Below are 22,830 nucleotides of genomic sequence, written 5' to 3' on the forward strand. Positions count from 1 at the left end.
TGTCATTATTATTATTATTACAACTACCGTTGTTGTTAGTGATACAGTTTATTAAATGTATGATCCCTCGTGATAGATTGCAATGATCTAAGGAATTTGCATGCCATGTTTAATAAACGTTAGTACAATGGTCTTGATTTTTATTCATGACATTTCCACACAGACAGACAGACAGACAGACCTTACAATTAACATGAACAATTCTTCTACAGAAACCTATTTCCTAGACGCAGGTTCGAGAAGACGACGATAAGAAAAAAAAGTGTTGATTCCGTGTTAATTGTTTACACTCTAACATTAATTACGTCCCTTGATAGACTGGTGTATGTACTTACGTTGCACATTGCATACAGTTGGGGGGGGGGGGGGGTTGACCTATCTGTGTATGGTGGGTACGTAGTGGGAAAGAATCGATTGGGTGAAATTGAAGGAAGCACAGTTGGGTGATCGAAGGTTGGAATGGGGAGGGGGGGGGGGGGTAAACAGAAGAAGGTTCGCTTAGCGTGTAAGAATCGCTAGTGTATTTTTAAAAAAAAGGGGTGGGGGGGGTGGAAGTGAGTTATTTGCATGATGTGTGTTACAACGGAAAGCCCACTCACACAAACACGCACACACTGGACGGTTTAGTGGCTAAGAAACTAGGGGCTTCAACGGCAACTGATCAAACATTGACGCAGCTTAAAGATCACGTTCGGTTAAGGCGCCCGCCCCCCTTTCTGTGTCCATACTGTCAGCTCTGTAAGACATAACAAGTGCATGTGTGTGTGTGTCGACATGAAAAAGAAAGGAAAAATCGTGCGTGTATGTGAGTGTATGTACCACGAGAAATACAAAAAAATTAAGTGTATAAAAAAACGGGGGGGGGGGGGGGACGCGCTGAGAGACTAGAAGATGGGGGGGGGGGGATGTCCTTGTGTCCGAAATCTCCAGATTTTTTTGTTGACGTTGCACCTGAAAGGTTTCGTGCGAAGTTTCCTGCACACGGTCAAGTCGCGGTGAGCACATTTGTCTTTCTGAGCAGTCTTCCAAACACCAAGCATGAAACTAAATGATTTCAACCGGAAAACACTGACCCACCAATTCCAAGCAAGACACTTAATGCTAGGACGACAGTATGCTGCAGGGGCCGAGGTCTCCCTAATGTACAGCCAAAAATGAGGAAGAAGAGGCCTAGAGGTTTTTAACCGACAAACGTTCTTCAAAGTCAGAGGTTCAGTTTCTGTAAAAACGTATGGGGGGGGGGGGGGGGGGAGAGAGAGAGAAAAAAAAAAGGGGGGGGGGGTATTCAAAGACCAGTTTCACAATAGAAACGATTAATGGTGATGACCAGAGATTTATTTATTTTTAACCTTTTGGAAAGACCACATAAATCACTTGGTACAAACTCTAAGGAGACTAACATAGGTCTTTGGTATAAATTTATATAACCCAGTATGCACTGGAGGCAGTGACGAGAGAGTTAACAGTAAGAATGAAGGCCAAAACGTGAATTAATTAGTCTCTTTAAAATAAAAACAAAAAAAAAAAAAAAAAAACCAAAAGTGTTCCGCTAAATAATTAGATTGAGAGAAGTGTTCCGTTAAGGAAAAAGCTTGGGAAACACTGGTATAATCCAAATATAGCAGTGGCCAAAACAAAAGCAAAATTTTCAACATATGCTTTGCAGACATTACAAGTTTAGAATAAAAACTCAAGTCTTGTTCATATCTCGACAATGAAATTGTGTATAAAATCTAGAGAGCTAGGATCGAACTTAAGAGAAAAAAAACAACACATAAATGATCATAAAGTTATCACAGCCAGGCGGGGATGATTTTTTTTTAGCGGTTTTAAAATGGTTTAGAATCTCGGAAGCATCAAATAGCACTACATTGTGTAAAAACTTTAAGATGATGAAGAATGCAAGTCTTTCATTTTCAGAATTCGATTTATTTTAAATTTGAAATAGTCAACAACAAAAGAAAAAAAGCAATGATCACGTCATTAAAAAAAAATGAACTGAACATCCGTCTACCACCCACCGAAATGTTTAAATAATATCATCTTAATGCCTCACACTCTCTGCGAAATGGCATCCTCAGCCCGCGACATCAACTAAACTATTCACATGTTTAAATGTCAGCCCCGGAGGCGAAGCCACAAGCGTGAAAACTTACATGTATACGGGAGGGGTCCCTGATCAATACTTTGATATCAGCGGGTTTTTTTTTTCTTCCCGTGATTTTTATACACACCAAACATCAAAAACCTGGCACAAGTGGGGGATAGATTGACGGCTAACTGATCCAAGTGTCTAGGAGTCTAGACCGAATTAATCGGTTGCATTCTTCCCCCCATCAGCGACGTCGCGGCCTGGGGGTGCGCTTCAGCTCTGAATAAGAGACCTGTCGTACCGGGCGACAACATAGGAGGGCCCTGTTTAAAAAAACAAAACAATCGCCATTTCCAATAATAACACACGGGGCTCAACGCTGGGCGTTCAATCTCTACACAACTTAGACTATTCTCCTACTAACAATCAGCTGAAGGAGACTTGTTGAGAGGCAACTGGGCAAACCTAGGGCACTAGGTTAACACTTTTCTTTCCACAGCGGTGGCGGCACCAAGGCGGGCCTGTAAATTAAAAAAATATATATGCCTAGATCGTAACATTTAGTTGGTAGATTTACTTGGTAGATTTAGGTGGCAGATCACCCAGCGACCAAAACAAAATTGTTTTTCAAAAACCCGGACTCGAGAATGTCGGTCATGCAGTCAGAGTGGCGGCCTTTATGTTTTACAGTTATGTCTCCGTGTTAGTGCAGTGTGACGGGCCAATGGGCTTAGTTCCCGTAGGTCACGGTTTACCTGGCTTAAAGGGATTATATCTTATAAATTAGAGACGTTCCTTCAAGAAAAAAAAAAAGTTAATTACAGACTCAAACTGCACTGAGTCATTGGTTTTCCTGGTTGATTCAGGCAATCCGTTACATTCTCGAATGCCGCTATGAACAAAAAAAGGGCACGTTTTGCCCTAGCATATGAAAAAACAATTGTGCCTATATATCTTTATGTTTTTCTGAATAGTTGAATAGATGGCGTCTTTGTAATTGTTAGATGTAAGATGAAGCCTTAACGTGAGGACTTATGTGACGATTGATAGTAAAAAGGTGGTCAAAAGTCTGGTAGTAAAAGTGCTTGGTCGAATATTGCTTTAAAAACAAAAGTTCTCCGAGACTCCGGTAGTGCGATGAAGCAGAAACATGCTACTTTCACTTGTTTCGTCATTATGCTGGTCACATGACACTCTCGTTAACCGTGGGCCAAGAAACAGAAGACCTTTACATCATCTGCCCTATAGATCTGAAAGGGGAAGGCTTCCAAGAGTACTCTAATGTCGTATAGAGAATGTCGTATATAGAATGTGTAACAAAATGGCAAATACCCGCCAAAGCTTCGTGACCCAAAAACTGCATAAAATCATGAACTACAAGACAGTTTCATTATATTAGCATTCGATAGTCGATAGTCCAAGTTGGCGAAAGAGGCGATTCATTGATCAATAACACAGTCAAGAAAGAGCAATTTATAAGAACATTTGCCAAATGTGTTAATTAACAGAGAGATTAGGGGCAGCGGGCCGGAAATGATGGGCAGTGAGTGACCTGGGGGAAGGGGCCGGAAGTGAAGGGAGTTGAGTGACAGAGAGGAGGGGTGGCTGAGAACATGCGTAATTAAAAGATCATATATATTATTATATAAAGGCCTTAAGACGTGATTACAATATTACAATATACGACATTACCGCACTCTTGGAAGCCATGAACCACTAATAATATTTTTGTTCAACAGATGCTTCGAAACGTGCACCCAGTGTACAAGACTTACGATAAAATGCCCACGATGTCCACACACACACGCGCGCACACACCACCTCGGTCATTAGTGGACAGCGCTGGGAGCAGGTGGACCATCCGCGGCCCATAATTTACGGCCTCGTCTCTTGTTTGTGGCGGACAGCTGAATCGATAGTCCACGTAGTCCTGGCCACCCATTTACTGATCAGCACCATCATCATTAGCGCAGTCTACTCTGGCCCGGCGAACTTGCTTACCGACTCAATGAAAAGACAAAAGGCTGCAGCAGACCTAGATCTTAAGGAGCTCTTTCTTTTTGTTCGGAGCAGGCGATCCAGATGGAAAGACAGGAGGCTAAACTAGATCTTATGACACTCCAGCTCAAGATTTACTGAGCGTTAAACTAAAGTACATAAAATTGTATCTTTACATATGGTGATTTTTATACATGGCGGAAAACCTAAAAATAGCAAGCTTATTGTTGCATCCGGTGTACAAAATAAAGCAATACTAAGCTGTTTTAAAAATTAACGTAACAATATTTTCTATGCACATTTCAGCACTGCAGAATCAATATTTTAAAGCTATTCTATTTGTAACTTTTATTTAGATGGCAAATTTGACGCTCAATTTAGCGTCCTTGACATTGATTAGTTTATCGTGGAAAATTTCCAAGCAAACGGCTGAAAAGTTACAGTTGCTAAGGAGGCTCACAAAGAATTCTTTACAAATATATGAATATCTGTTCAACTTCAAACATAAGGTGAATTTCTGGTTCCAACTAGCTCTCTTCTTGTGTGACATTGATTTTTTTTCTAACCACCGAAAACTCTCAGTAATGGTCAAAGAAACTGAGAAACTTAATCTTTCTTTCAAACACACACACATACACAAAACATACGAAGCCTGACAAACACATCTTAAACAAATGCAGTCGAGTTTTGTATCAGGCCTCCTTTGCTTTTTGTATCTCTCTTCAAATGGTTACAGAATGATATGATAATATTTTTTTTAAATAATAGTTTCACATAGGATGTTCTAGATCTACCCAACAACACATCGAATATACATAATCAGTTGAGATTCATCTTAATCATTAATGCTAATTGAATAGACGTCTCTTTTTTTTTTTTTTTTTTGTTATATTATCATACAAAAATTTAAAAAAATTTTAGCAGAGTTCGCTCTGTCAACAGTCCCACGAACTGTTATGTGCGCAAATATATTTAAAAAATGTATTAACCAATTTTCTTGTAACAGTACCGTTAAAAGAGTATAACTATACAGCCTGTGGTTTTATAGAGTCGCGATCTGGACAAAGTTAATCTATATTTCAATGTGTTTTTTTCCAGTAATTAATTTATTGTTACATCTAACTATGTGTTTGTTTCAGTGTTTAAAGTAAAAGACTCCAGTGTGGTTTTTAAACATAAAGAGTGTTTGGATCAGGTGTTCAAGACGTCTGCTGTTCCTACAAACATTGTTTTTTTCTAAATTGTAATTATAACACATCGAACGTATAGACTGCTCAAGTGATTCAGACTACATTATGTTTGCTTGGCACCGCTCTAGACATCAAATTAGTATTACTATTAATCAGAGATTAGATTGATCAGAAACAATACAAGCATACGTAAGACAGACTTTAAAACATTCAGATTAAACTGGTTTAAAGTATAATTCTCGGTTTCTTCTTTTCAAGACTTTAATTGCTTGTTTGTTTGTTCATTTTCTGTACACACTGACCATCGGGATAATTCCGATTTTCTGTTTTACATTTAGGTCACGCTTTATTCGAAAGTTAAAGCCCCTGAGCGCGGTGATTCCCCCGACAGTCAAAAACGCTCAGGGCTTACCCGCAGAGAGTTGGCAGGCTTCATCAGCAAACAGAGAGCGATGGCCATCGGGGAAACTTTTGGGGGCTCACCAAACCCCCCCTAACGGGCAATCACGATCGGCAGACGCAAGCGTGAGAATAGGGACAAACCTGTAAAGCCTGGAACTAAACAGAAGCGGGCCACAAGCCCGAGCGGTCAAGCCAACAACACGCTCGCGGCGACAAGTCTATGTGGTCAAGCCAACAGCACGGTGGCGGCGACTCTCAAGTTTTAATCGGGAGGCGGAAAGACAAGCCGTAGAACACGGGGCGAGTCTAAGACGCAAAGGATTGAACCTAATTCCGCTTTTGGTGCCTTCTTTTGAATCTCGAACAAAAAAAAAAAAGATCGGATCACGGGTCGTGTCATACAAGTCTGTAACCCTTTCCAGATGTCCACTTGCTCTATGATGCAGTGCAGACGTGTAGAACGTAAAAAGATGGACAGAACTATTTTCGGCAATGTTGATCGCTGGTAATGTTATTTAAATTAAACTATTATATCAATCTAAAAAACCCAGCTCACTTCCGCTTTGAGGGGGATAAAAAAAAACAGAAGCTCTAAGGAGAAAGATAATCATAACATTACAGTGTTTATCATTCTTATGCGCGGTTGTTGCTGTTTTGTTTTAACTCATTATCTAATAATATTCTGATGCCATTTCGTTATTGGGTGTTTTTTTTTTTAAATCAAGCTACGAAATTCCCATGTTTCCTTAAACACATTTTTCTTTTTTTTTTTAATATAAAATCTATTCCTGCTCGCACGATCCTCAAACGTGTTTTGAGACGAGGAACGAGAGTTTCTGGTTGGAACCAGACAAGAAATGCCATAACCATTGTGACATTATTTACAAAACGGTTTCTCCCCCCCCCCCCCCCCCAAACCACCAACCACTACCGCTTTTCCTAAAATGTATTTTCTTTTAAATACATAAGAATTTTAACAAGGGCAGTAATCGCTCTAATAACTAGCAGACGATTTGTACCATATGTTTTGGCAATCTCAAACAGGCAACAGAGTTCTTGGCAATAAAAATGCAACGCGCAGGTCAGAGGTGTTCGACGTGTTCCAAGGGCTCAATAGATTCAGTTTGGGTTAAAAGGGCGGACAATTAGTCCAGCTGGTGTTTCTTTTTTTTTTTTTTCTTTCAACAACATAAAACTGTTTTTTAATCAACATAAAAACTTTTTCAATCAACATAAAATCGTAGCCATGGTCTGCAAAACTCATTACAATCTGACGCTTGTACAGAGAGAGTGAAATTAGAAAATAGAGAACATGACATTAGAATATAGAGCACGTATCATTACAGCGCGCGACATGCGATGAAAGTGGGGCATTCACTTCCGTTTTGTGTTGCGCCACTGTAAATACATGCACTTGTGTGCGCTAAAATTTGAATTCAATCTTATATCATCCAGTCAAATAGGAAAATATAAAATTAAAATAAAAAATTAAAATACGAACTTAACTAAGCCAATGAAACGGTTTATACATATATAATGAAAGAGTTATAGTTATTTATACATACAATGTCATCACAATTTCTTTTCGAGCCGCAATTAAAATTCCGACTCATTTCACGAGCCGCTTCAAGCCTCAAAAAAGAAAAAAAAAAAAAAAAAATTGTCAAATCTTTTCGGAACTTTTCCTCCAAGGCTTCATTATGTCGTGTATGCCAACAATTTTGAGGAGCCCCAACATCAGCATGACACGGGTCGGATATGACCCGCGGGTCGTCGCATGGGCGCCGCTACATTATAAATAAATGCTTTTAATGCCTTCGTGTTCAATTTCTTTTCTCGTAAACCTACAGCGTATTGCAACACGTCTGACCAGGCCGCGTGATAATCATATAACTTTATGGGGGAGCCATCGTTAGGGTTTATCTTTGGTCATTGATTTTTAAAGTGTTTTTTTCTATTTCTGCTGCTGTTTGATCATGTATTTAACGGCCACAAAAGTATACCCTGAAGACAGGTTGTTGTTTTTTTTTCAGTTTACCGCCATTTTCTGTATTCAGCCATTGTATGTACTGTAGATCACGTGGGTTTGCTACGCTGGTTACTAATAACAACGGAAGTTGCTCCGTGACATAAAAAAAAAAGAAAGTTCCCCTTTCAGATCTTGTGGTCTATGGGGCAGATGAGGTAAAGGTCATCTGTATTTTTGGCCCACAGTTAACGAGGGCGTCATGTGGCCAGCCTTTACTTTTCCCATTAGAGCAGGGTGGACTCAGTGGCGCCCTAAAGATCCCGAAAGTAAAAATTTCAGTCTTCACCAGGATTCGAACACAGGACACCCCCGGTTAGGAAGTCAAGCGCTTTACCGCTCAGCCAGTCTCCATGACATGGAAACTTAAAAAAAAAGAGGAAGGTAAAAGTCGTGTGGGTGATTGATCTGCCCACATAGCACCTTCAAGCCCCGTTGGATCACTGAACAAGGCTGAACTTTTAATTCGCAATGCACCGAAGACTTCAATGTCCGACATTTGTTGCGCAAGTTTCGGACGCGCCTACAGAATGGAAAATTATTACATGCTAGTCCAAAAACCTCCTACAGTGCGGCAGGGGGGATGATTGGAAGTGGGCAGGGTTCGAACGCGGGATTATGGCGACGACATCCTGAAATGTAAACCCACACAACCAGGCAGCCTTGACAAGAACGTTACTCTTATGTTGCTATATACATTTCAGTTTGAGATTTTGTGGAACTATTTTTACAGAAAAAAATGTGTGCCCTGATTAAAGTCACGTGAAAACAATCTATTTCACTCTGTCTCCATGTTTTTAGTTTGTTTTATAGAATGTAAATAAAACTCTCAGTCGAGAAAATGTGCATTTTTCTGGCTCGATCACAGACCTTGATATACACCAGTGATGCCCAAAATAACGCCCGCGGGCCAGATTGGGCCCGCGACGTGGTTTCATCCGGCCCGCCAAAGCGACTGTCCAAAAATTAAGTGGTTGGAAAGTGTATTTTTACATACGCTAGGACTCTTTTTTTTTTTTTTTTTTTTTCTCTAATGGATTGGTACCATGGCTTTTAACTTTGTGCGTTTATGAGATGGGACTCTGAATGTAGAATCTACAAGGAAAAGTGAACGGATCTTTATTTTTGGCAGAACATTATAAAAAGCCAACATGTTTGTTCTATAAAGAGAAAGTGTGGCTGTTTAAAAAAAAAAGAACAACATATAAAAGGCATTCTTGGTTTGAGCCCCGAATAAAAGATTGTTAAACTACGGGTACTAGATCCACAGGTTTTTACTTTCTATAAGTTTCAGGTTAATTTCATGTCGTGTATCTATCTTTTTGTTGATGTGGCCCGCGACACGAGGGTTGGAAATTAAAATGACCCGCAGGATGAGCAAGAATGGGCATCACTGATATACACTATCTAGACTGGAGCCAAACTTCGTCTCGGATCATTATGTATGTATATAACTCTTTTTCAAGCTGCTGGAATGGAAATCGTCTTAAGAATCTTGGAAATCGCTCTTCTGTCTCAGAAAAGTAACGATCTTAAGATTTCAAAGTTTAGAAATAATACAATCCCATTTCATGGGTTTTAAATAGAAGAGGCTATTAATCACAGAACTATGTGTTCACGCGAATCCAAGATATAAAGCTTATTTTCCTTTAGGTTTCCACGGAGATAACAAAATATATCGCGTTTCAACCCTAGATCTAAATATTTCAAGCCTGTTGATTTTAATCACCTTATGATATTTAAATAGATCTTTCTAGATCTAGATTTTGAATCTCAAAATTAAACAGCATTATAGTTCTTACATTGTTTATATCTGTGTCACACATTGTATGCTATTTAGGTGCTGAGGTATGTCGTTGACTTATAGCACCAGATTGCTAGTAAACAACTAAATCCATGTAGGCGTATTATATTTTAAAGTATGGAACTTGAGATTACTTGAACAAACGTTTCTTGTGAACGAAAACTCAATATAAATTTTATTACAATATTCACAACTTTAACTTGGGATATAGATCTAATAGTAATGAAACTGACTGATATTTAAACAAATATCATTCTACATCATTCAGTGCAGATGATGTTAAGGTCACCTGTTTCTTTTGGTGTTAACGAGCAGGATGTCATGTGACCTGCACAACAACCAAACGCCTTTACTTCCCCCAACTAAAGTCAGGTACTCATTAGAGTTGGGCACCCTAAAAATCCCGAAATTCAAAATCCCAGTCGTCACCGAGATTGGAACCCAGGACCTCAGCCCCTAGATATATATATATATATATATATATATATATATATATATATATATATATATATATATATATATATATATATATATATATATATATATATATATATATATATATATATATATATATATATATATATATATATACCCAAGTTAATCATCAAAGCTATTGGTAGTTTAATATCAAATAGGTAAAAAAAATTTAAAAGGTGGAATGTAAAATAAAATAAAGAGGGGGAGAATTTGTTTTTAAAAAGTGAAAAGGGAAAGGTGGGGGGGAGAGACTTTATTTAAAAACTAAACTTCTAATTGATGTAGGAAACAGCTGCAAGCTGCGGGGATTGGAACAAATTTCTCCAGGGAAACACTTCCTGTGTTTGAATTGTAGGCCACAGTGTGTCTGTTTGATTCCTGTCAGTGTCGAGAAAGTTTCTTGATCTAAACCAGTCGGAAGTCATCGAAAACGTAGGCGGCTATTTGAAACATTCTTTGTATCATCAACAACAAGACTATTATCTAGCAATGATTGTTAAAACTACCCTAACTGACAGCGTGTATTATATTCAATATTACAATCATGTACTTCAAAAAAAAAAAAAAAACAGAGTCTGTGATCAATTATAGCATTGTGTATGCAGATTAAGTCTTAATTTTGAAGACAGAAGAACTAGGGAAAAAATGAATGATGGTAGAATGCTGCAAACATTTAACAGGAAAAAAGAGGGCTTACAACCAGGGCCGGCCTTAGGCCACTGCAACCAATACGGCCGCAGTGGGCCCCGAACTTTCATTGGCCCCGCGCTAATTCTAGGTGTAAATTATAAAATCAAACCATTTTGACTTATAACAGGGTTTCTGCGGCCTCCTAATTTTTTCAGGCCCTAATTGAAATCTCCTGAAATTATTAAAATCTCCTGAAAAATATGAGGAAAAAAAAGTTGTATGGAGGGGAAGGGGGGGGGGGTCATTCAATTAAAGAAAATTTAAAATAACCGCCAACGTTTTCGATTACTTCCGACTTGAGGTCAACAATTCACGAATTCTTGCTACTGAGCCTGATCTATGTACGAAAGAGAATTTTCATGATCTACTGTACGACTTCCCTACACGCAAGACTCATTAAGTTATTAAGTCATTAAGTTAATTTGATCGTGATTTTCTCCTTAGTAAAGAATGAATAAAACGCAAAGACGAATTTATTTTCTAATTCAAAATCTTATTTTTGTACTTATTCTCCTTATCCCTACCCACATTTGGGCCTTGCGCTATCCGTTTCGCATAGGGCCCCGAAATTGTTAGAACCGGCCCTGCTTACAACAGTATTGTTTGGTGACACACAACACAAATGATGGAACGAAATACAATGCAGTTACACACATATATAATAATTAACTTCATATTTATACAACACACACACACACATATGTATATGGCGTTAACACCACAAGATAGCTTTGGCTAAGACAAATACAAATATGCATCTATGTATCTAGATTGGTGAGCATGTATTTGAATATATTAATCAGTCCAGTGTATGAAAATCATAAAAAAGCGCACGGAGTCGCTCCAAAGCGTCAAGGAAAACTCAAAACGTCCACGTAATCAAGTGTCCTCCCCACAAAGACTTTACTGGACACCGACGTAACAGGAAATTTACGAAATACTTATGGAAAGGGAAATCCTTAGAAAAAAAATGTCTTGGTGCATGAGAAGAAATTCACAATGTCATGGACGCTCTGGACTCACTGATGCTAACTAAATAGAAAAGAAGTGTGCTCTAGTTTTAGGAAACCTCAATGCCTGACAGTTGATCTTCGTATCAAGCCTGCTGTATTACCGCTAGTGAGTTACTTTTTTTTTTTTTTTAGAGTACAGGCCTATTGCTTCCTCCATTATGAAATTATTCTGTGCTTTAAACGGAGGAGCTTAGAACGTGTACAAACTTTATCATGCGCCTTAAAGAACAGACTCAACACTTCCATTCTTTTCTACACCGGATACACCATTAATGCTAGCTATTAATCATTTGTCCTCTATGCAAGAAATCTACAACGATTAATATAATTAAACAAGATTTTGGAATTTCGGTGTACCCAATGAGGAAACTGAACCTGCCGGGCATTTATGCTCCCACATTATGTTTGTTTTTTTGGTTTACATAGAGATGAATAACACATTTTCAACTGTGCATTATATGACAACAATGTCCCTGCGTATTTGAGATAATGTTCCTATGCATGTGAATATACAATGTACACATTTTCTTTCAACAAAATTACACGCGTCTTGGAAGATCATGAACAGCCTTTGAACATTAAGGACTAATTAACATTGTTTTAGAATGAAATGAAATTGATTTGCCAACTTTTCAAACATCACACAGTTATGTTAGGCGACTAACAAATTTCGACAATCTCAATTCTTTTTCAAAAATTCTCTGATCAATATTTTTGGGCTAATATTTTTTTAAAGACTAAGAATTTTGGTTACGGTTTAAATCCAAGTATGAAAACTTGTGCTGTTAATTATTAAAATTCTATTGCCTTTTTGAACTCAGCGCAACCAGATATTGCTATGTATGTACTAGGCAATATATCTGGAATATGCCAGGCAATTTAGGACTAGTTCCACTAGGCTAGATAGTACAGCGACAGTGTAGACCATATTTAAAGCCTTCTCGGGTGAGCTTATTTACGGCCTCGGCATCTAATTCATGTCTAGGAGGTGATCACCGCAATGGCAGTGGGCTCGAACCGTTCAAATATAAAATTACGTCTGTTCTTTTCTTTAGCGCATTCCTTAATTTAATGTGTGCGTCAGACGGCTATGTTCCACAGACCTGGGTCTGAATAGAGGGCAATCCTTGTAGTATTGTGAGTAGAATTGCGCTTGAACAAGTTGCGGACACTTTAAGGCGCTGCGGGTTTTAGACTATGCATATACAACCAACAGAGAACCAAACTGATAAGTTAGGACAGTGATGCACAAGTAGCGCAGGCCATATCCGAAAGTGACGAGGTGCTATCCGGAGGACATGACGCAGTGCTATCTGGCCTTTTAAAAAATTATACCCACTTTGAATAATGAAGCCGAAGGGAGCCGCTTCCGTTAAACTCGACGATTTTGCGAAGATGATGGGGCCCGTGACGCGTCTCAAACGTATATATCCCGGCTCCGGGGCCGAAAAAGGTTGGGCTCCCAACAGCTTTAAGAAGAACAGTAACGGTTGTGAAAGCGGCTGTCCACAGCAATTATAACAATGCCGGCCGATGTTGTTAATGGATTAGTGACACGGCGTAACACAGTGATTTGTACCGTGGCTGTGCTAATTGCCGCGGCACGTCTGTGAACAACGGACAGCATTAATGGGTCAGTTTCGTCTAGACTTGGACACCGTGTCCGTAGAGGATGTGTTGTAGACGATACTGTCCTCTTCTTTGTCTGCGACGCTAAGTCCAACTATTGAGATGCGTATGTACAACTGGATACAACCCACTCGCACACAACGGCCAAGTCATAAGCTCGGATTTAACGCAAACATTTCGTTGCATTGACTATTGCCGAAGATCTAGATGCCAAGATTGAGTTGTTGGGTCTGCTTGCTTCAGGATACTGTATGCACATGTTATCTATCTCTGAAGCAGTACAACTCTTTCATGCTTTATTCTGGTCCTAAACATTGTTAACCATTTTTCTTACTACATTTGTATTCTAAGTGAAAACATTATTAGATAGAAACAAATTAAAAAGAAAAAATTAAAAGGACTTGCAACCAGTAACACATTTGAACTTTCAAGCTTCAGTTTAACACCAAATCTTGGAGCAGAATTGGACCGTCACTAAAACCAAATCGTCAGGCCTAGACAATGTAACAGAGAAGTTTGAGGAAACAAAGCAGATACTGAAGAGATCGTCCATTCTTAACTCTAGCACGGGCCTATACTAGCTTCCAATGGGGCCAGGAACCATGCAGCTGGTGTATTCAAACCTATACCTTCTCAAACGCGTTAATGCATACACATGTATAATTATCGGAAGGGCCTGGTCGTGTACTGTACACAGACAATTTTGCGGTGTGTTGCTGCCTCCCCACTATTATCATCGGATATCGCCCGTGTCATACGACACAAAGAGGGGGGCCACGCCTGTGTTCAGTGTCAGGCTCGGGTAATTCCAGCCTGTCACGGAATATTGTTGACACACACACTACACATGATGGCCGCGACGGCGTTGACATAGTATCAGACTTACTTACTTGACCTAACTCGACTGGACTCACCTTTCACAAGTTCTGTTTAGTCCAGCGGGGGTCTAGCTGAAGTAGTCCATTCCTCGAGATAAAGATAATCCCAAGAATAAAATGAACAAAACAGAAAGGGAAAGAGTTCGAACCTCCAATACGTATGAAATCACAACAAGAGCCTCCTTCAGTATTCTTCCAAACTTGGACACAAACTAAACAGTCACTGGGTTTATCACGAGAGAATGCCCGTTTCTGTACTAAACACAAGAAGCCAGGTTACACCTTTGGGCTAATCTGATGTCCACTTAATGACGGAAACGGACAAGGTCCACAGAAGATAGAATACACACACACGCGCAAGTTGTTTCTGGGGGGAGTCGCAGTGTACCTATAATTCGGTGCGAAACGGGCTCCCCAGTCGTGCGATTTGAGACAACGGACTGTCTTTGACACACAGCCCGGGCTTATTCCTTCTTGTTTAGAAGCAAAGCGTGGCGGAACACGGGGGCCCCCCTGCGATCAAGCTAAATGGTCAGTGGCGCGGGAGGATCTTTAGTGCCGGCACGGCTAGGTCCAATCATCGAGAAGCTTCGCCTCTCCACGCCTTGGTTGTGTTGTTGCTTTTTTTTTTCCACCCAGAATTCAAGCGGGATACTGTACACGTGGGCGTGAGCGATGGGCGAGTCGACTGTCATCGCTGACGCGCGATTGGCTGCCCGCCTGTCACTAGCCACGCCATTCAAATAAAATTAAAAAAAAAAACAGCTCGCCCTCAGAGGTATGCCCGCGAGCGAGAAAGTGGGCGGGGTTACACACGCGAACGAGGAGCTTCCGAGCTCAAATAATGAGGTTTTGTCGAGGAGGTTCGGACTGACTCCGAATCAAAAGAAACACAGGATTGACTTGACAGAGAAGGGGAGTCTCGTGTTGCTCACATCCCACATGGGCAAACATAGACGAGAGAGCGGGGCGAACAGTAAAACACTTGACAAAATAACACACACAATCATCTTACATACGCCGGACAGGAGACGGGCTCTTGACAATACCAAACAAACAGAGAGGAACCCGGTAGGCTCTAGATAAGAGTCGATCACATCAAAGACAATAATAACAAAACGAATCTGTTTTAGAGACAGACTTCATCGCTCTGTCAATTATTTCCATCTGCTAGGACTAGGCTAATTATTTCGTTGACTTTGAAAAGGCTTTGATTAACTTCTCATCATGCCACATTAGTTACGTCCCCTTATCCTTATGATTAATGTATTTTAAAATATAAGTTTTAAAACTCAAGTAAAAGAAAGGGAGAGAGGAAAAAAAAAGTAAATTTGCTAATTACGAGACATTAAGAATACGCCTCACATCCAGGTGAATGAAATTTATAAAATTTATTTATTTATGCGGGCAACGGTTCAAGAGAATGCAGTGTGGCCATCACAATGTCGGACTTAACATAATTGTGTAGGTCTGGGTGAGGACTATGAATGTTTGAAATATATGTGCGAGATTCAATTAACAGAGCCGAAGTTTTAGTTTATGTCTAACCGTTATGAAGTAGTATCTTTTTTTGGGTTTCTCTTTAACGCGGACGGGGTGACAGAGGTGATCCCCGTAAGCGCTATAGAGATCAATTTTCGGATCCATTTTGCCCTCACTGGCAGAGAGGAAAGTAGCTAGCAGCAGGTGACCTCGGAAAGAGACAGTTGGAGAGCTCTCAACAAGGCCGAGCTACACAGAAAAGCCCTTGTAGATGTGGAAAAAATATGCGAGTCGTTGGTACCCTATAACCTAACTAGTCGGGGGACCCGTGGGGAGGACAGTCTCTCCCCCGCGCCTTCCATTCTTTCCCCAAAACACTGTCCCGAATGTTTTAGTTCTAAAGTACGATCGTTGGTCAGGCCAGGTCAGTTGTAGTCGTTATGGCTTTGAATCTATGAAACTGACCGCGATCGCTTAAAACCAAACGATACATTGCCATCTTCAATATGTACCTAGAACGTGTAGCGAACGAGGACTGGCAAAGTTAAAATAAACCCTTCAGAAAATGTCACGCCAAGTCATGACATAGACCAACAACTTGGACGGTACGGAATGTACACATTTTTTCATAGTTACTATGTTCTGTTTGGTGTAATGCACAAATTGTAAGACAAATTTCCTCACGGAAAATAAAGATTATTATTATATATATATAAAACTTATTATTATTATTATTATTATTATTATTATATATATATATATATATATATATATATATATATATATATATATATATAAATCTTCGATTCTACAGGGAACTTAAACAGGTTGAAGAAAACGAGGAATCAAAAAGAGAAGATAAGCGAACGATTTGAGCCGAATATCCTATAAAGACTTTTTTTTTATACAGAAAACAGTCGAAGATATCGAGGAAGTAAGTTGTGTGAGAGTTAACATCGGTGCCACCTCCATGACGTTAGCTTAGAGACTGCTGACATCAACATCGTGCAAAGTTTTCTCATAAAACAAGAATCTCTGCTCGGACCACATTTCGTTGGTGGTGGAAAAAATGAGGGGGTGGGGGGACATTAGAAGGCAATGACGTAACAGAGTGACCCTCCAGCCAGGACAGAGAGCTTTCCAACTGTTATGAGATTATGGTTAAGGGCAAATTGGCCCCCTATGTTTTCCTTTCACGCGGGAGATTTGGGGAGGTGGGGAGGGGGGGGACGATGTCAGTTTTTCTGCTTTTCACGGTTTAGTTGAGGCGTCACCTTGATAGGGCTTATCGCCTGCACGTGATCGTTCATAACTAAAAACTTTTTGGAGGAGTTGGTGGGGGGGGGGGGGGCGGACACTGGCATTTTAATCAAGTTGAGCCAATGTGTTATTACATACCTACCGTGGTCCAGTTTTCAAATCTCTGGGGTCGCGTATGACACCAAAATGAATAGTGAACACTTTTTTTTTTGTTCTACATGCACTTCCCAGACCAGACTTTCCAGACCAGAATCTTCAGACTTTCCAGACCAGAATCTTCAGACTTTCCAGACAAGAATCTTCAGACTCTCCAGACCAGAATCTTCAGACTTTCCAGACCAGAATCCCCAGACTTTCCAGACTAGACTTTCCAGACCAGAATCTTCAGACTTTCCAGACCAGACTTCCCATACCTGTCAATACGGCATTCACCAAGACTAATATATCTAGATCTGGGCAATATAAGTATCAATTTAAATATAAAATACATTTAGTAAAAAAAAAATTCTTTTTAGAACTAAAGCTTATATTGAGTGAAATTGCATCAATTATTTTTGAATCAATCATGCTATTAATTTTTAGTAGACCTAGACTTACAATAATAAATACGTATAACTGCACATATTTTTTATGAATAGTTTTTAATCAACGCAACTTTCATGCTTATTGCATGCTCAGTGCGCTGTGGTCCACTCACTTTTGTGGACCGGTGGGGTTTGGGAAATATCTGGGCCTAGGTTGTCCGTGTTGTCTTTTCAAACATAATTTAAAACTAAAAAAAAAAAATTGCAATTCCATTCGAGCCTCCGAGATGGAAGGCCGACTTGTTAGCCACTAAGCCATCTAAGTACTTATAAAAGAAGAAGGTTTTAGAGTCGCCGCCGACCCCAAACTGTATCGGCACTTGCAGTAGCTGCGTGGAGAGGAGGAAACTGATGTGTGGACCATAGCTAATGACAAGGCGTTCATCTCATCTCTATGAGATGAGCCAAGAGGCGCTTCGCAACTGAAGGAGGCCATATGTGTAAGTGCGGAGTTCTTCCCCCTAAATAAGCTTCATAAAAATATTTTTTTTTGTGTTGTGTTGTTCCTCACATCTCACAATAACTATTCAAGTACTTGACTAATTACATGTAACTCACTTTTTAAAAACCACTGTCTACAGAGGGAATCAATTGTCTACCTTTTAAACATAGATATAGTCAGAATGTTTATAATTTCAAAAGAAAAAAAAAAAGAAGTTAAACTTTGTGTGAAAAAAAAAAGGAATATATCACCTTTATTAAATCTCGTGACACTTGTTCTAGCTGATGTCATGACATAGATTTGATTTATCGCTGTGATATTTCTCATAAGAATGGAAAGTGAAATTCTTCACACCATAAAAACATGATCAGGTTAGGAAACAAAAAAATGCTAAAAACATAGTTGTGATTATTTTACCAACGGGAACATGTATTAATATATTGCTTTTTTTTTTTCATCCGGTGTACAGAATTCGGAAGTATTGATATGCTGGATTTTTTTTTTTGGATTTTTTTGTTTTGTTTTGTTTTTTTTATTTTCTTTTGCACTTTTTAGTACCGCAGAATCAAATTAATATAGAAAGGAATATCTAAACTATTGATTAGATTAGATATTCATCACCTGGACTCAAAAGTAAATCAACAGACAACCAAGTTCGGAGACTGATTCTCACAAGACAGATCAAGTCATGTTTGGTTTCATTAATTTTGATTTTTCTACCTACTATTTATGTAGATTCACTATTTTAATTACTAATTAAGTATGGATTAATCATATTTCAAAGTTTAATTTTAATTCTTTATACTTTAATATTTGTGAAATGTGAGAACTTATAAAAAAAAAAAAGCCCACAAAAGAGGCAGGAGGACCTAAAAAAAGAGGCATATAAAGCCCAAAAAAGAGGCATATAAAGCCCAAAAAAGAGGCAAAGAAAAGGGTTCCTGATTATTGCTTTTGCTAAGAAAGATGTCTTTTTACAATACCTCTAATCAACTCGTAAACGTTCCATGGTTGTTAAATCTAACATGCGTTAGTTATTGGGAGAAAAACATACTTTTCTTAAATTAAAAAAAAAAAAAAAAAAAAAAAAAGCTTATATTAAGTGTAATTGTATTAATTAGTAGGCCTACGTATGGTAGACCTAGACATAATAAATCTGTGCGATTCTAAATATTTTTACAAATTGTTTTTGTTTAGCTTGTAGCTTTCTCAATGCGCTATTTGCCTGGACCAGTTGTCTTTGTGAATGTTTACATGATCGTTTTTTTTATGCATAATTTTTTTTTACTTAGGGCTCAAGAGTCTTCAAGGGGACTACTTCATCTTATACCACCACAGCTGTCAAGTACAATTTCTTTCCCTTGTTCAAGATTTAAAAAAAAAAAAAAAATTAATTACAAATACTAATTGGCTTTTTTTTTATATTGATTCTTGTGTTGTCAGGTAAAAGAAATAATTATGTAAAATGGGCGTGGGAGAAATAACGTGTACAAACTTTAGACCATATATGCAGACAGAGCGAGTTCGTATGAGCTTGATAAAACAATCGCTCTATGAGTTATATAAAGAAATATTGTTGTTGTTTTTTTTAAGTATTTTAAATTTTGTTATTTCAAATGTAGACCGGATCTTAAACATCATGAACGAGCTAAATGAGTAGATAGCTGTGACTGTGGTGACCGTAAGGATGGAAATCCCATAGCTTAATGTGATTAGAATACAACGTCTTTAGCAGAAGAGCGAGAGCATTACAATAACTATACTAGATAGCTTGTAACCCTACCATAAATAATAATAATAATAATAATAATAATAATAATAATAATAATAATAATCTTTATTGTCCGTACGGAAATTTGTCTTACAATTTGTGCATTACACTGGCATACTGACAACACTAAGCTAATACTACACATGACATCTTTCCGGTTTATTTTATTCTGTTTAAGATGCAAAGTAGTCGCTCTTACAAAAAGTCATCACCTTAATAAAAGACGAAATGTCTTTGAAAAAAATTATGTTACCGCCAAACACAGCTGCATTACTACAGAGTATTTTTAAACGGTTGTAATTAGGTAGGTTCAAATTAATTCAACATAAAAGCAAGTTCGTTTGTTGGTATGAGTCTAGATGAGATTATAGTGTCACATAAATGGGGAACGGCGCAAATAAAAAGAAATTGATTTGTTCCCCGAGATGCAGGTTGGACAGAAGGTACCCAGGCACGTAACCAGAGCTGTCAACTTTGAACCGTTCGAGAACGAGGTATAATAGAAGTAGCCTCTTCCTGTACGATGTCATCAAAGTTGTATTTAGTGAGAGAACAAAGGGCTGTACTGAAAGTTTCTTCTAGGTTGTTTTATAACCCTGGCAAAGGTCTAGAAAACTCGTCAAAGGTTCTCTCATCATCTAGGACTTCTAGCCCAAATATATTTGTGTTTAGTTCAGAAATGTCTGATCCAATCTACTTGTAACTCTCGCTCGTGTAGCTCCGCGGAGTGTTTACTGGGCCTAGTGGCATAATGTTGCCATCATTGTTTGACTTCCACTTCTAAACTGACATTCAAGCTTCCGAAAATTTGCCTCATGGTCATGTGTTATGTTTATCCCGATTTTTCGGGCTCATGCTCATGTGTTATGTTTATCCCGATTTTTCGGGCTCATGGTCATGTGTTGTGTTTATCCCGATTTTTCGGGCTCATGGTCATGTGTTGTGTTTATCCCGATTTTTCGGGCTCATGGTCATGTATTATGTTTATCCCGATTTTTCTAGCTAATGGTCATGTGTTGTGTTTATCTCGATTTTTCGGGCTCATGGTCATGTGTTGTGTTTATCCCGATTTTTCGGGCTCATGGGTCAGGTGTTTACGTTTAACAGCAATGAACTTTGGATTAATTGAGCATATTTGTTCATTATTTCCGATTTTTTTAAAAAAGTGTTTTTTTTTCTCAAGATATATGAAAAATATTTGAAATAGATATTATGTGACCCTTTTTTTTTATTATAGTATTAATGTAGATTTTTTATAAAGTAATTATTTGCTGGGGCGTAAAGGGAGAATGGCTGATGTTTCCAGAACACGAAGCTCCACCTAGCACAGCGCCAGCTGGAAAGATCGCACCCCCTCACAAACGTCTCAGGTAGTTTCTAAATCTTTGATGTCTTCAGCCTCACCCTCGCAGCCCAAATGTCACGAGAGGTGTATCGCGTTCTAAAAGGAGAACCTCTGGCATTGAAGCAGTGCTATGAAGTCCTATGAAGTCCTATGAAGTCCTATGAAGTCCTATGAAGTCCACAGTTCGATTCCTCTGTGACGGGCAACGAGCGGGTGGTCACATTGCGCTATACAATTTATGATCGAGACAGAAAAACTGAGCATCTGCAAGATCTGAAAACCATCGAACAAAATGCCAAAGTGTATCGCATGAGGTGAGCATGTGTTGTTCTGGTGTTATTTCGGAGCTTTTGAAACCGAAGGTGGAGAGCCAGAGCTTTTGGTGAAGTCAGAAATCTTGCCACAAATATTTCGCAGAAAGAATTTCGCTGGCATGTCAGCGACAGTTTTTAACTTTGACTATTGTCGTTAGGTTGAATGTAATATTCAGAGCCTACATGACTCTTCTAATTTTAATATCCTAGAAGAGTATTAGAAAATTGTAAAAGATTGTGTTGTATTAATTTTATATAAAACGATACAGCTGATTAAGAAAAGGACGATGTATTGGTTGAACAGATTTTCATCCTATATCGTATCTTATAAAAATACTGACGTTACTTACGATGATTTAAATGTTAATTAAGTAAGTTAATTAAACAGCTCAGTTATCGGTACACTACAGTTGACTTCGAGGTTGTTTGTTGTTGTTTTTTTAAAGACTAAGACTAAGACTGCTTTATTGATCCTTCTCGAAATTTGTTATGATTAAAAGGACTCTTTTCTCATATAAAAACAACACAACTGAATCATTCACATAAATACAACAGACACAACATAAAAGAGTTCATTTAGCGACTACACACAGGCATCTTGGTCGTGTTTCTTGATCAAAGGGTCAAATTTAAATGTTTTGTTTTCTTTAGAGACTTTGAAACAAAAATGATAACCACCAAACGAGAGTTTTCCCGTGTGGCCAACAAGATAGTCATTCACAGCGATATACATCAACTGTTACATTTCTAGGAAAATCGTTAGAGCCATCACAAGAAAGATGACGCTTACTATAAGCTCAACATCTAATCTTTCGACTCAGGACCGGACACAACAGAATGCGGCAACATATGTACCGGAAGCTCAAAATTGGAACCAGTGAAATCTGCCCATGTGGAGTGTCACCAGAGAATGCTGACCATGCCTACAAAACTACTCTCTTTACCAAGAGGCCTGTATAAGACACTGGCCCCAAAACACCCCAATAGAAAGAAAACTACTATATTGAGAGCTCCCTGATTTGGAAACCACTGCGCAGTTCATCTCATGTATTGGTGTAGTCACCAGTCTCATAACAATGAGAACGAAGAAGAAGAAGAAGAAGTTAGAGACGTTTTTTAATTTAATGTTTGTCCTGGGTATAGTAAACATAGACCTATTAGAAATAGATATAGATAGTGAGATGAAGATGTAGTGATAATGTTTAGCATCTATTAGTCTAACTCTAAAGCTTTGTGTGGGCACATTTCATTAAGTCATTCAATCTCTATTCCCACTGTACCTGTACTCTCTATTATGTGATCAAAGCGTTGTATTAAGACCTCTAGATTTCACTAACGCTACAACTGTTCTTTTTAGTATATCGTTGTTACTATCTGGTGACATTATAGATATTGACATTAGAATGCGTTTGCCACTATATCCAGTTATATAT

At 38.6% G+C, this 22,830-nt stretch overlaps 1 protein-coding gene across 3 annotated transcripts in view; it reads right to left on the reverse strand.

Annotated features, from left to right (window-relative positions):
- The window catches only part of LOC106074154 (eyes absent homolog 1-like), a 164,177-nt gene that overhangs the window by 88,367 nt on the left and 52,980 nt on the right, over positions 1-22,830 (reverse strand). Inside the window, exon 1 of one of the 3 annotated variants that reach the window (XM_056031211.1) lies at positions 14,236-14,822. The exons of the other annotated variants lie outside the window; for them this stretch is intronic. The gene's annotated coding sequence lies outside the window, so the exon portion shown is untranslated. Of the gene's footprint in view, positions 1-14,235; positions 14,823-22,830 lie in introns of those variants that run through there. 3 annotated transcript variants of the gene reach the window in all.

Source organism: Biomphalaria glabrata, chromosome 5, assembly GCF_947242115.1.
Source record: "Biomphalaria glabrata chromosome 5, xgBioGlab47.1, whole genome shotgun sequence".
NCBI lineage: Eukaryota > Metazoa > Mollusca > Gastropoda > Planorbidae > Biomphalaria > Biomphalaria glabrata.